Here is a 15457-nt window from a genome sequence, read left to right as displayed (position 1 = left end):
ACACGCGTGGTGACAAGACGGAGCAGCCATACTTGCCGAAGCCGAGAGCAGAAGCAGACCCCGCTGGCGCAGCCCCGCCTTCCTGACGCGCTGAGAGACGCGCTGCTATCTCAAGCCGAGAGACCCAGCACCGGCGCTTTCGGGCAGCCCTCGCAGGCAGCCTGGAATATCGAGAGCAGAGAAAGAGATACCATTCCTCATTCATCCTAAATTCCAGGTACAGAACTGAATAACCCCTCACAGAGAATTCTTTAGTTATTCACTTGGCAAAAACAAACTTAACTTAAACTGTAACTTTCTATTCCCGCCCACGCATTAGACTTAGGTCAGGTACACGGGGTAGGCGTATTTAGAAACACCAGTTGAGTACGTTTAGTCAAATGTATATGTGTATGTAAATATATTTTAATCATTTTAAACATCATATGGCTCAGAAACCATATCAATGTTTTTACAGTATTATTTTATACTATTGCTTTTAATGTATGCACTTTACTTAACTATAAGTATTGCAATAATATCGATCCATTTCTCATGTATGAGAAAAGAGACTGATCAATAAATAACACCTTTTTATTGAACACGCCCGTCTCTTCCTTTTCTCTACATTCTGATGAGACTAAGAATGCACGTACTGACTGAGTAAAATAATTGCCTTGTGCTCACACGACTCTCGAGATTGACTCTTGATTAGGGGAGAGCAAAGTTGTCATGTTCTATGGTTGTCAGAAACTAAATCCCTTCTTGTCTAATCAGGGAAGTTAATCCTTCCTTGAACATTCGAGAAAGTTTCTAGCGAACTCTGAGCTTAGCTGGCAAACCCAAAAATTAAGTCTAGTATCGACAGTAGTAGACCTAGTTAACGTCTGGCCTAGGCCTTTACTGCTGTAGGTACTATTCCAATGCGCAGAGCCTATTTGGAAGATAGGAACTACACTACATGGCGCCCAACGTGTTTGGAAAGGGCGATAAAACTAACGTAAGACATTTAGAGTAACTCAGTCGTGCTTTCTCACTCAGACCCCTTTTCCCAAATACTCCAAAGACGTCTGGAGTGGGTGAAAGGTTATATCCTCCAAAACCTCGCAGGAGGGAACTCCTAGGTATGGTTCTTGGTCAAGTCAACGTTGAAGGATGAACAGTTCCAAAATATTGTGCATCTAATCTTTGTTCCATAAAGAAACCTGATCTGCAAACAAACATAATACCATCCTGTCTGTAAAATGGCAGAGAGTGATGATGAAAGAGAGGCAGTTAGATTAGCAACTGAACTCGCAGATGCTGATGCTACCATGCAAGCAGCAGACGCGGATATAATACTCATTCCGGTCATTAAAAGGAGATCTATAACCTTAAAACTTATAGAAAATGGACTGACACCTAGAGGTGGCACAGTCATATTCGTAATTGAGGCACACGAATATCGGCAGACAGAGGTATACTATTCATGGATACATTTTCCAGCAGCAAATGCTGTAACAAAGTACTTCCACTATTACAAAGTAGAGGAACCTCCTGAAACGTACACTCCTTTCGAGGAGGTGGAAGTACCACTCAAATTCCAAGAGCATTTGCTCTTATTTGATGGCGCCCTAAAACATAACAATCACATTACAAGGCTCGGTCCTTTAGGAAGACCAGGAGCAACGTGGCCGGTCTTAGCCGGATACACACCACATCCAGACATCGAAAGAATGCCTGCAGCAGAGCTGTTAATACAGCTAAAACAACTACTAAAAATTCATAGACAATTAGTTCAGTATGTAATGCGGACTTCAACAATTCAGCCAGCGATTAAACTTCCACAGCTGACCCCTCACCAGGGGAACACAAATAAAATTACACCACAGAACATCCAATCCTGCCTAGGTAAAGTTCCAGCTAAACGGGAACAAATACCATTCTGGTTGGCACAGAAAATCACCCAAATAGAGGCGGTGTTTCCTGACACCACCCCGCTGGAAAAACACAGGATTCTGACTATATGTCTCCCAATGGGAATCGCACCACACATTGAGGACTGTGACACTTGGGGTACAGTCTTTGCTTCCATCTACACAAAAACGCACGGTGTTCCATCCATTTCGGTAATACCAGATGTGCTTAAACAAATTCAAGATGAATACGGTCCAGAACCTGCTTTAACTCTTGGTATGAAATTACTAAAAGACTTCAAGCAGGTCTCGGCTATATTATTAGCCAACATAAAAGGTGAAGCAGCAAACGTGGCGATCCGCCAGAGGTTAAAAGAGACAGATATAGCAGACCAACCAGCTGAAATTGCCAGAATCATAGAAAAATCCTATGAAGAACTAGGCAGAGATAGTCTAGGTGGAATACCAGTAAAACCGCAACTGACTACAAGTCCAGAAAAAATATTTTTTAATAATAATAATTCACCAAAAAAGAACTGGGATGGAAACAAACAATCCAATCCTGAAGAAAAGAAATTCCAGTCCAGAGGAAGGTCTCCGAGGCGAAGAGAGAAATCTCCAAACCAAAGACAGAGGTCACCGCAGATTGACCCCTCTGGGAATAGATATAACCTTAGAAATAGGGATAATATTAAAAAACCTGATAGATATCAAGACATTGATACACGTCCCTCTCAATCTTTTCAGACTTCCTCGCAGAAATCGGAAAGAAGAGGACGATCAGAAGAGCACGCCAAGTCCAAAGACAAGGAACCTGCTCAGCTAAAAAAGAAATTACAATTTCCAAAAAAGAAGGTAGCCAGTATCAAGGTAGTTAACAATGCCGAGAATACTGAGGACACAACTGAAAAACGGAGAGTGGGCTCAGACAATGCTAGACAGCGCAGCAGAGGTGAGCATAGCTCGCAAAGTCCTTATGAATCATCTGGAGACAGTGGACACGAATGAATACCTTCAAGTGGAAACTGCAGACACCAGAGTTAGCAAGCCCCACAAGATATACGAGATAACATTACGTATAGAGGGAGATAAGACTAGGAAAATAAGGGGACTATTTTGGGATAACCTCTCCAAAGGCTATGACATCCTTCTAGCTGAAAAAGACTGGCCACCAGAGTTTGTCAGGGAGTGCCCTCATGGCGAAGAAGTAATTATGCCTGCCTTCTCGAATCAAATACCGATTCATAAAAAATACACACTTGCTAGAAAGTGGGCAGTGGCCTTAGCACCTGCTTTATATAAAAATCATGTAGGATGGGATGAGGATTCTCCTCCTCACAAAATCCAGTTAAAATCACAACCTACTGCACAAAGGCAGTACCCAATTAAGCAAGAAGCTAAAAAACAGGTAAATGAAATACTAGATCAGCTAGAATACCAGGGGGTGATTGAAACTTGCACCTCACAAATGAACAATCCTTTGTTTCCGGTCTCCAAACCAGACAATTCATATCGTCTAGTTTTGGATTACCGACACCTTAACACATGTTGCAAAACCTTTGCAGTGCAAAACTCACACAGTGCTGCACTAATGAATAACATAGTGCGCAAAAAATACAAAACAACCTTGGACATCTCCAATGGATTCTTTTGTCAAAACATAGCACCAGAGAGCAGATCTTTAACTGCATTCTCAGTAAATGGCACTCAAAAACAATTCTGTCGGTTAGCCCAGGGGTACAAGAACAGCCCGGGGGTATTCTCAGCGAGAGTAACAGAATTACTACAACTATATGATGATGAAGCATTATCTTATGTCGATGACATTTACTTAACAGATGATGACTTGGAGACTCACTTGAAAAGAGTGAACACCATAATACTTGGGTTCGCTGCAGAGGGTTACAAATTTAACTTCAAAAAGTCCAGAATTGCCCATCTAAAAATTCTATACGAAGGATATGAATTATCAAGTATAGCCTGGTTGACAATTTTTTAAGAACTAGAAGAATTAAAAAATCTAAAATATGAAAAGACGTATCCTCTGCCAATCGACATTCTGCCTCTACGACATTTCGCCTGTGTAATCTATACAGACGGACATGCTCAACCCTCCGTTTGGGGAGAACAAGCATACAACCCCACATGTGAGATTACAAAAGAAGTGTGGCGCGGAGGTAAACTAAGACCTCTATTAACAAAATCACACTCAGTTGAAACTAATTCAGAAAAACAAACTGAAATAATAGCTTTGAAAATGGCGCTAGATAATGCGGATCGCGAATTCCCGACACTTATAGTGTCAGATTCATATTACTGCGTCAAAGCATATAACAAGGATTTGCAGACATGGATTCAGAACGGTTACAAAGATGACACAGATGCACCAATAAAGCAGAAACTGCTCTGGGAACAAGTAGCTCTTTTGAAAAAAGAACTACCAAAGACTCACGTGACACACTCACTGAGTCATCAGCGTGATGGCGTTCACGTTGTGGGGAATTCATTGGCTGAAACAGCCGCAGCGGCAGCCACTAAACCGGCTCCCGTAGATCGAAAAAAGCGTACATTAAAATACATTGACGGTGAAACAATGCTGGCTGTGAAAACGTCATCAAAAGGCGACTGCTCAGCGTTACCGATCAACTATCCACTCAATTATACATACATAATCGATGCAAACTCCGTCCCTTTTGCTCGAATCCCTGGAGTGGGGGATAGAGTGATTCCAAACATGGACAGGAGAAACTTGTTAATCGCAGACGCACACATGGGCGAGGGTCTCAGACACCTTAAATTAAAAGATTCTCTGGAAGAATTACAATCACGGTACTGGTGGCCAGGCATGAGCCTGCACTACACCATGTTTGTAAAAAACTGCCCAAACTGCAACAGAGATCGCAGTGGGGAGAGAAGCAGTTTAATACCTCGTCGTATCAAGGCAGATAATATTACCAGCAAAAAGAATGGCTTGCGATTAACATATACAGGCTAGTTTCCACTTATAATGTAGATCACCAGCACTCGGCTGACGTCCGGACTATTATACAAGATTTGCGAGTCTAAATGGCATATACGCTAAGAGCATGCTACGTTCGACCATTGTTTTCACTCAGGCAATCCAGCCTGGGGGGGAAACATGGCCAAATGAGCACAGCCCAGCGGGAATCTTCTCACTTCCTTCCTGAGGGTACGGGATGGTGTAAAGAAAAAACCAAGGCAGAAAACAATCTATAATGGAAAGGATATTAGGTTCGGGAGCTGGGTGGGTCAAACATCTAATAAGTGTCCAACGTAGTCTAAATAACTTGCCAAGAAATTCTCTGAAGGGATTCAGTCCGTACGAATTATTATTCGGAACTAGGATGTTGATCTCTGACCTTGATAGTCAGACTTCAGTGGTAATAGAAAAAACCTTTGATGTCAAAGACCGTTTGGCTATTTTACAGGACTTAAACAAAACAAGAAAAGACCTGAGCAACATACAGTTGAAACAACAGCCAACGACCACTGAAGAATCACCACCTGTCCCAGCAAGACCTGTCTGGATTCCAAAAGTCGGGGATCTAGTCAGGGAGAAGATCGCGGTAAAGAAGGAATTTGGGCCTTCTTACAGAAAAGCAGTTCCTGTCTTGTCTGTCAACGGGACAAGATCAGTTGTACTACCGCCACTTGCTGGAAAAAAGGAGAACCGAGTTGTATCCATCGACCTGGTAAAACCACAACATGTGGCCGATAACAAACAGTAGGCCAAGTGGACTCCCAATAAGTAGCAGAACACCAAGGTTTGCTACCAGTACAGAGGTCCTAACAAGGAGGCTCATCACATTCGAAACGCCTACAGAAGAACAACAAGGACTATGCAACAATGCAATAGAACTCAGACCTCTGAAAACCCAAATAAAGACATTTAGCAGAGACACACCAATCTATACTGAAGTACCAAGTGAAAATGCAAAAAACAGAAATCCTGAACCAATTGGAACAATTGACAGAACTGCATCTGGTTACTTCATCAACTTCGATGATTCCTCTGACGGCTTCAGTGAATCAAAGACACAGCCATCATCAAAATCCTTTAAAGACAAAGCGAAGGAACTTTTGAAACAACTGAAAGAAACATATCTGATTTCTCCATGGATTGAATTTTGGGTGGGTTTTGGTGCATTTATCCTCATACTTTGGCTCATCATGGTATTTACTTTGGGACGCTTCATTGAGGGAAAATATGCTAAAATGGACACAGCAAGTCAGAACATCAACTTGGTCCTCAAACCACACACATCTTCACACGTCGAGAAAAGAGAACTTTCTCCAGAACTTTCTTCAGCCAACTTCACAGCCAATCCGATACCTGGTGGGGTAGCCTGGGACAACACTGACTATGAAATTTATGGTCCGGTCGAAATCCTGAAATATCCACACCAAATCAAGATCTCTTTGAGTGATTTTGCAAAACCAAACTCATTTGCTGATGATTGGGACTTCGAAAGCATTAACAATATGATGTCTGATTTAGTAATGTCTGCTAAATTTACAAAACATGATTATTTGCAAGGTTCTACAAATTATGATAGTATGTATTGCTATAACCATTATGGTAACCATTTTTTGCATAAATCGGCACAACCTAGAAATGTTTTAAATTATAATCAATGGGAACATTGTGCTACACCTCCAAAAGGAAGCTCTAGAACCGTTTATGACAAATATTAATATTTTTCAGGTTTTAACATAAGTAATGCTGAAACATTTTATTTTAAATTGTCAAACAAGACAGGGATGAAAACCATGATAACCAACACAAAATTGATATATTCAGATTCATTCTTCGAAAAAATGAATACTTTTGGATTTGATTATTGGGACAAAAATGTTGATTTGAAAAGTGTTTGGGGTACAAAAGAATGGCAAGTACAGGGTTTAGAAGCTTTGTTTAGAGCCTGCATGATCCCAGAACAAATGATATTTTTAAATGACACCGTTCAACAAACCACCTGTCTTGGCTTAGCCAAAATCAAAGATTTAAATAAACCGTCTATTCCGAAGCCAACAATGTTTAGCAATAGCTCTGATACAGATGAAGAGATAGACGTGAACCATATACTTAACCAAAACAGAACAAATCCTGATTGGAAACAATGGTTGATCTGGCCCACAGATACAAATAACTGTCAAGATAGATTCCTGAATAAAACACAGGGTTTCAAAATGACCAGGCCAGACCCTAGATATCCCCAAAGACATCACCCAGGGATAATAACAACCTACAGTGTGGGCAAATTATGCCTTCAATGGCTACAGACTTCCACACTGCCTGAAATTAAGCAACACCTAACTTTACTTACTGATGGTGCTGACTTGCGTGATTTCATACTGGGACCACGCAAACAGCGTCAAAAGCGTTTCATAGCAGCCTCTGTATATGCAGCATACAATGAGGCCTGGAAGGTTACTCAAATTGAGACAGCAGAAAGAATACAGGAAATTGACCGTATCAATTTGGAAAAATCACTATCTGTAGTGGACAATGGGTTAATGACTCTGTCCTCCAGAATTTTTTCATTGGACAGCATTGTGTCTTCAGCAATCGATATATTATCGCAAGACTTACTGTTATTACAACATGGTCAGTCACAATTGCGTTCTATTGTACAGCTTGGCTGGACGTTACAAAATCTGCGTTCAGGCTATGTGCCTTGGCGTTTAATCAACACAACGTCACTATTCCAAATCTTTAACCTTACTGATAGACAAATCGGTATGGCGCAAAAGGGTGCTGATTATACAATCTTGAGCATTGAAAAACTAGAAAGATTACCAATGACAATGTCAGAACGACCTGTCAGTGAATGGATAATCCACGGAATCATAAATATTCCAATCTCAACCTTCAGGTTTCAATACTGCCAAAAATATATACAGGCTGGCATGTACGAGAAATTGGGAAAGGGGTACCTTAAAACAACTTGGAACCTGCCCTATTCACATGCATGTGTCAGTAATAAAGGACAGAAAGTGTTTCTTAGTGGCAACAATTGTGCTATGTCACTAAGCGGCACGCTTCTGTGTAACGGAATTAGTTTGCATGGAGCCTGTGAAGGGAATTCATACAACCTTTCATGTCACCAGCAAGGCGCACCTGCAACTGAAATAGAACCATTCTTTCAAAGACTCTATAATGGGAGTTACATTCTTATTGTAGACCGCAGATGTTGCAGTCTTATGCCCGGGACTCCTTATCTAGTAACTACAACGGCGAAGGTCAAGTGCTGTGGACGTTCTTTATTCCCCAGCTCCTTTCTAGACAGGGAGGCAAGGGCATGGCCCAGTTTGAAAATTACTTCTATTCGAATAGATACTTTAAGCAGAATGAAAACAGTGCTTCTTCAGACGCCTACAAGGCTCACGTCATCAAAAGAAACATATGATCTACAAGTCGCAAGGACGACTGCAGAGATACATACATTATTATCAACTAATTCCCCCGTACATTTCGCGGAAATCCTGAGCGAAATCTTAAATATTTCTGATACCAATGGGATCTCAGGGGTATTTAAGAAAGTATTTTCGATGGCATTAACACCATTCAAAGCCATACTGGGTATTTTTCCAGATTTCGTCCATTCGATTTTTGGCGGACTTCCCCTGATCCTGGGACTAATTGCAGGAATCCTATTCCTAGTCCTTATTTTTCGTTATGGCAACCCATGTCACAGATCAAACTCTCGCGACAATGGAAGATACGATCCTAGCCATTGGATACCGGGACCGGATATCAAAAATCCTGGGACTCTCCCGGCTTAGAGACCTAAACATGACTTGGTTTCTATCATTTCGACCAATGTGGCAAAGGTGTGTTTTACCTGTACTAAGGTGTCTGCTATGCGGAGAAGAATGCGTGTTAGACACCTGTCTGACGCTACAATCGGATGCGCCAGTGGATGCAGATACACTGTTGGTTCCTACCAAGGTTCACGCTTTGTGCTGCCCTCAAAGGCTGCCAATCCTGATGACGGCATTCCTGGAATCTTCACCACTACGATTGAAGAGTAGTGAAGTTCAAGATGAAAGCAGCATCGAACAGGTACGACCTTCTGTCAGCAATGCGAATCAGAATGTCAATGGAGACAATCATGCGCACGAATGCATGGTTACCCCTATTTCCGACTTAGTGGAACTTTCCCATGAAGCTGTTGACAGTTTTTTCGAAAGCCTGAATGATATGATGTTCTCTCCAGAACAGAAATAGAGACTTTTGAGTAAACTCGCACACGGCGTTCCCTGAATTCGGCCTTCAACTTTAAAAATAAAGTCACATGAACAATTTCACTCCAGTTCACGGACAGCAATTTTTTTCAGCAAGCCCCTTAAAATATTTTTCTACATATTTTTTCCCGGGACACTGATCTTCTGCTTAAAGTAAGAAACTATTCCTAGAGAACTAAAATTTCTATTTTTAGATACTTTATATAGACTTTAGCTGCCCGCTGGTATGTTCACAAATATTTTATTATGTGATGAAATGGTCTCGAACTTCCTTTCTGTATAGCCATATTAAGAGCCATTTCATGTGTATTTCTCATATACCAATAAGCAATAATGCATAAAAATGCGTGTTTACTTTTGCATTTAATTCATAGCTTAAGTGCATACAATATATATGACTGCAATTTTTCAGTATATTTGAAAATTTCGAAATGCATTTATGTATTTTGGGGTGGTAAGGTATACACTATACTCTATAGTATGTTGTACTATGTTATACTATGCATAGATTAGTAGATATGACCATAGTTAGCGTGGAGTGGGTGTCGTGTATTTCTATAGGTTCTGAATCAGTCCCCCTATTCCTGACCCTATTCTGGTTAAACTAACTATCAAGTTAACTAACAGTCAGCCCATGAGGCAAGAAAACCCCCATGATGCAGATACCGTTATCTGACGCAGTCACACTACGGCACAGGAACGTGTTATCTGATTAGGTCATAACGCTTGAGATCTAATTAGACAAGCGACATTCCTCCAGCCCCTGATAAGGCATACGACGTTCTCATAACAAATCAAACCTATGACAACCTGGATAATCCGTGCGGCCATTGTTTTGATTTCACAGAGAACTTTTGCAAAAGAATGTGCTAACGAGCAAGTCGTATGACATCTTTATTGACGTACCTATGTCCATCCTTACGTCAATCTCGGCACCTTTAAGGTATAAATATTGCCGACCTTGCCCTATGCAAACACACGCGTGGTGACAAGACGGAGCAGCCATACTTGCCGAAGCCGAGAGCAGAAGCAGACCCCGCTGGCGCAGCCCCGCCTTCCTGACGCGCTGAGAGACGCGCTGCTATCTCAAGCCGAGAGACCCAGCACCGGCGCTTTCGGGCAGCCCTCGCAGGCAGCCTGGAATATCGAGAGCAGAGAAAGAGATACCATTCCTCATTCATCCTAAATTCCAGGTACAGAACTGAATAACCCCTCACAGAGAATTCTTTAGTTATTCACTTGGCAAAAACAAACTTAACTTAAACTGTAACTTTCTATTCCCGCCCACGCATTAGACTTAGGTCAGGTACACGGGGTAGGCGTATTTAGAAACACCAGTTGAGTACGTTTAGTCAAATGTATATGTGTATGTAAATATATTTTAATCATTTTAAACATCATATGGCTCAGAAACCATATCAATGTTTTTACAGTATTATTTTATACTATTGCTTTTAATGTATGCACTTTACTTAACTATAAGTATTGCAATAATATCGATCCATTTCTCATGTATGAGAAAAGAGACTGATCAATAAATAACACCTTTTTATTGAACACGCCCGTCTCTTCCTTTTCTCTACATTCTGATGAGACTAAGAATGCACGTACTGACTGAGTAAAATAATTGCCTTGTGCTCACACGACTCTCGAGATTGACTCTTGATTAGGGGAGAGCAAAGTTGTCATGTTCTATGGTTGTCAGAAACTAAATCCCTTCTTGTCTAATCAGGGAAGTTAATCCTTCCTTGAACATTCGAGAAAGTTTCTAGCGAACTCTGAGCTTAGCTGGCAAACCCAAAAATTAAGTCTAGTATTGACAGTAGTAGACCTAGTTAACGTCTGGCCTAGGCCTTTACTGCTGTAGGTACTATTCCAATGCGCAGAGCCTATTGGGAAGATAGGAACTACACTACAAAATAAATAATTCATCCTTATGTTGAATACAATTTTTCGTGATTGAAGGCCAGAAAGAGCAATCAGGTTGTGTAGGGCCATAGACATTGAAAACAGTTAAAGGTATAGAATTAATAAGCAACGTAGTTAGTATCCATCTACCATCAGTGTCATTTTCTTGTGACAAAACTTTGCATTTTAATATCTTGTGACATAAAATGGTAACTCCATCCTTTGTGTTATTGGAAGGTGAAAACAAGACTGTACCCACTCAACTCCTTTTAAATTTAAGGGATTCAATTTCGGTTAGGTGGGTCTCTTGCAAAATAACTATATCAGGGTTATAGGAGGCTAAATGAGAAATGACTCTCTGCCGATTAATGGGGCTAATAAAATCTTTTACATTCCAGGAAACAACTTTGAATTTACAAATAGCATAAAATCAATAGAAACAAAAAGTACAAGAATGCTCACATGTAATAAACAGCCGAAAAAGTGAGAGAAAGAGAAAGAAGAAATGAATATAACAGATAACATCGTAGAGAGAGCTGGGATGAAGTAAAGGAAAGGAAAAGAAATCAGTATGAATGTGAAAGTAGAGAAAAGAGCAAGAATAAAAGAAAAATAAGTTGAACCAGTAAATAGGAAAAAGGGAAAGGAAAGGAAGGGGAAGGAAGAAAATACAAGAAGAGACAGTACATATCCAAAAGGATGACTGATAATAACGTACCTGAGGGGGACATACAAGAGAGCAATGGCGACACTCAACAAGAATGACCGCCCGAAGAGTGGGAGTCCAAACCGCACCAGGACAGAAATCGAAAGAAAAGAGCCACATGGGTTGAGAGAAAATACACCATGAACCTATATAAGGATATAAAAAGGTAAATAACAATAGGGAAATAACAATAGGGATGAGGTGGTGATGATGGCTGTGCTATCCCGATGTTTGTCCATAAATCTGCAATAAAAACATATTTAAAAAAAAAAAAGAAATAACAATAGGGATATACATTAGAATGTATACAACAAATTAACACATCATGTGCAGACATAGGGAAATTGGAGAAACTGCAATATCAAAAACTGCAATATCAAAGAAGAATAAGTAGTAAGAGAAGAAACAGCAATGAAAGAGACCATATTAAACCTATTTGAAATTATCTAAAGGTAAACTTGAATGTACAACACCATCAGAAGTGTTGTAAGAAAGAAGAACAAGTGTAAACAATCATTCAATCAGCCACTAGGAGAAGAGGAGGTATCCATGCCACTATTAGATTGAATATGAATACAGTTCTTAAGTTCTCCAGGGTCTTGAAAAGTCCATGTTCGATTTTGGTGAGGGACCTTGAAAATACATGGATGAAACAAGCCATATCTAGCTCCAAGAGATCGCAGGGGAGCACGAAGGTTCAGAAACTCTTTTCTTCTTGATGCCATGGCATTGGAGACATCTTGAGAGAGGAACACTCTCTGACCCAGCCAGGAAATTTGACGCTTGGATCTAGCTGCAGAGAGGACTCAGAGAAGATCTGTGAATTTCAAGAAGAGAATGATGACACCTCGTGGTTTCGTTGAAGCAGATGAATGTGGGCCAAGCCTACGGGCCCTTTGGATACTGAGAGAAGTAGTGGCCACCTATTTTCTAAATCCTCAGTATGTTGCTGGAGAGCAAGGACCAACTTTTCCAGAGAAGAGAAGCGCTGAGAATTAGCTTGTATCTCCGAAACCCGTTGTTCTACAGACGTTACCCTATTGTCCATAGTCGACCATTTTTCCTCCAGAAATTGCATTTTGTTGTTAGTTGCCTCTACGAACGGACATAAGGCGCGTATCTCCTCTAAAAGTAACTCCATAGAAATAGGAAAGGACGACTTGTCTGGATATGGAGGGTCATGTTTCAAGCGCTTAGTCGAAGTAGTAGGAGGAGAAGACTTGTTCGATATGGGCTGTCTTGAGGAAGAGCGATTAGGTGCGACTCCAGCCATTTGGATTGTAGCAGTATAGGAATCGGAGCCTGAGGAGGATGAAGAAGATGAGGAAACTGCCACCTGAACACTCTTAGAAGGCACAAAAAACAAACTTTGGTTTACGCAATCTGCCCATAAAAACGAATTACTTCCAATTAGTGATGTAAGCAGGAAACCTTTATGTCCAAAAAAAAGGCAAGGGCACAAAAAAGTGACCAATTGTAGAGAGTAACGATGTATTAGATAACAAGCAAATGAGTAAGAACTATATTAGAAAACAGCACTGTAGGTATCCGAGGCATGCATCACAAAAGAGATGGTAAATTGCAGCAATAGTAACAAAAATAATCCTGACGTTACGAAATGGTAGAATGGACAGAAATATAATTGACTACTTGTCAAGCTGCGAATGTAAAAAAGTTGACCAGGCAGCAGATTCTAGGAAATTTAAGAAAGGGGATATGTGACTCAGGAAACATTCAATGAAATAAACTTTTCAGGGAATTGTACCTGTTATTCTGCTTCGCCACATATATAATAATGCAGGAATGATGGCATGACATAGCAAGCTGAACTGATGAGGCGGAAAAATATATTCCAGAAAATTCCTGTTGAAAAGCACAGAATGTAGCATTTCAAATAGTGCATTTGGATAGGCATGTACCCAGCTGGAGGAGTTTAAGCGTCGTTTCCATGAGGCAAGTAGGCAACATGAGTTTAATTAATGCCTTCTTTACAACACTGAGGCACAGACAATGGATATAGATGGTAAACAGGTAAACAGTTAGGCCTTAGGGGGATTATCCTTCTGTTATGCGCAATGAATAACAGGCATTGTAAAACACTCCACCACAATAGCGAAGGTTTGGGCATAAACACTCAGCACATCCCACAGTTATGTGGCAGGTGATGCAGGAGCAAGACAAAAGTCAAGGTAGCCACGGAGGAGCCAGCGTGCAGAAGCAAGTCTTCCTGAAGAGGCGCAAATCTCCGCGAGGAGAACGCGCTCATTCAAAATGGCAGGCGCTGCAAGGTCACTGATGCGGCGGGTGTCAATGAGGTACTCACCAGATGCAGCTCGCGTTCCCGTTCGTGTTGAGAGCATTTCTGTTGCGCAGGGCGTTGTGGAAACGCAGCAGAGACACCGTGAACGGGTCGGGTGTGGCGGAGAAACACCCTCAGGCAGCCATCTTGCGTGGCGCCGTAGCCACCCCCCCATTATTATGACATTTTAAACTTGGTAACACTATCTGGGCATTGGTTGCCGTTCATTAGTGTATATACCAAATATAGCAATAAGCTAGAAAACAAGCATTTGCAATGCAATAGGTCTCGCATTTGCGAGAGTTTGAGCTATTGGCATTGCAAATGATAATGCAAATTATTTATGTGTTCGTTTTTGAAAACCGATAAAGAAGGCATTGTCATGAACAATGCCAATAGCTTAAACTTTCGCAAATTTGAGACCTATTGCATTGCAAATGCTTGTTTTATATATAGTTTAATACATTTAAATAGCCTGTTTACCTGTGCTGTATAGAAAGATACACAAACAGTAAGTAAACCATATGTCAAAATTAAAATATGAGAAATAGAATGAGGAGATAAGTATATGTACTCTCTGAAGATGTGTTTGTGCACTCCTTTTGTAAAGTATATACAGGCCACTGGAATTATGCGATTCTGCAGCTCTTTTCACACAAATTTTGGTTTTGTTGCATTTTCGACATAATCCATCATCTGCTGCATAATCTGTAGATATTAACAAAAAAATCGTTTCTACCCAAATGGATCAAAAGTTACTAAAAACATGAGAAATGCGTTTACACGCAGTGGAAGGCCCGTCACAAAGAGTTAATGGTCATCTTTCAGATATTTATTTCTGTAAAACTGGTACTAATGAAGTCTTTACCCAGATAGTATTATTGTGTGTAAAAATATAAAAACAATGAATTATTCCTCTCAAAAGGTGTGCCGCATAATGTGTTGTTTCCTGCTGGATAATTTAGTCAACCCTGCCACATAATTTGGTGCTCCCCTGCCGCATAAGGCCATTTGCCATGGGTATATAGCATAAGACATATTTGGGAGTGGGTCACTTTTTGTTTTAGGCTAGTGGCTCCTAGATTTGTTGACATGATGATAGAGCAAAATATTGAAATGAACTATAACTCATAGAGAAATAGAAATGAACAATGAAAAGAGTGAAGGGTAGAGGAAAGTAGGCATTCATGACGTAAGATAAAACACAGATAGAAAGACAAGGTGAACAAAGGATATAGTCAGTGAGTAATGAGTGTTTGTATGCATGAGGTGTAAAACATGGAGGTCCCTGCAAAATAAACTGGAAACAAAAAGTAATAAGATGGCATAGGAGGACAAAGGAGAGAGAAAGAGCACTATATAAAGTATGAAAGCTAGAAAACAGAAATTGATAGAAAAACA

Source organism: Lissotriton helveticus, chromosome 2_1 (genome assembly GCF_964261635.1).
Source record: "Lissotriton helveticus chromosome 2_1, aLisHel1.1, whole genome shotgun sequence".
Classification (NCBI taxonomy): Eukaryota; Metazoa; Chordata; class Amphibia; order Caudata; family Salamandridae; genus Lissotriton; species Lissotriton helveticus.
The sequence above is the reverse complement of the archived record's forward strand: the minus strand, read 5'-3'. Positions refer to the sequence as shown.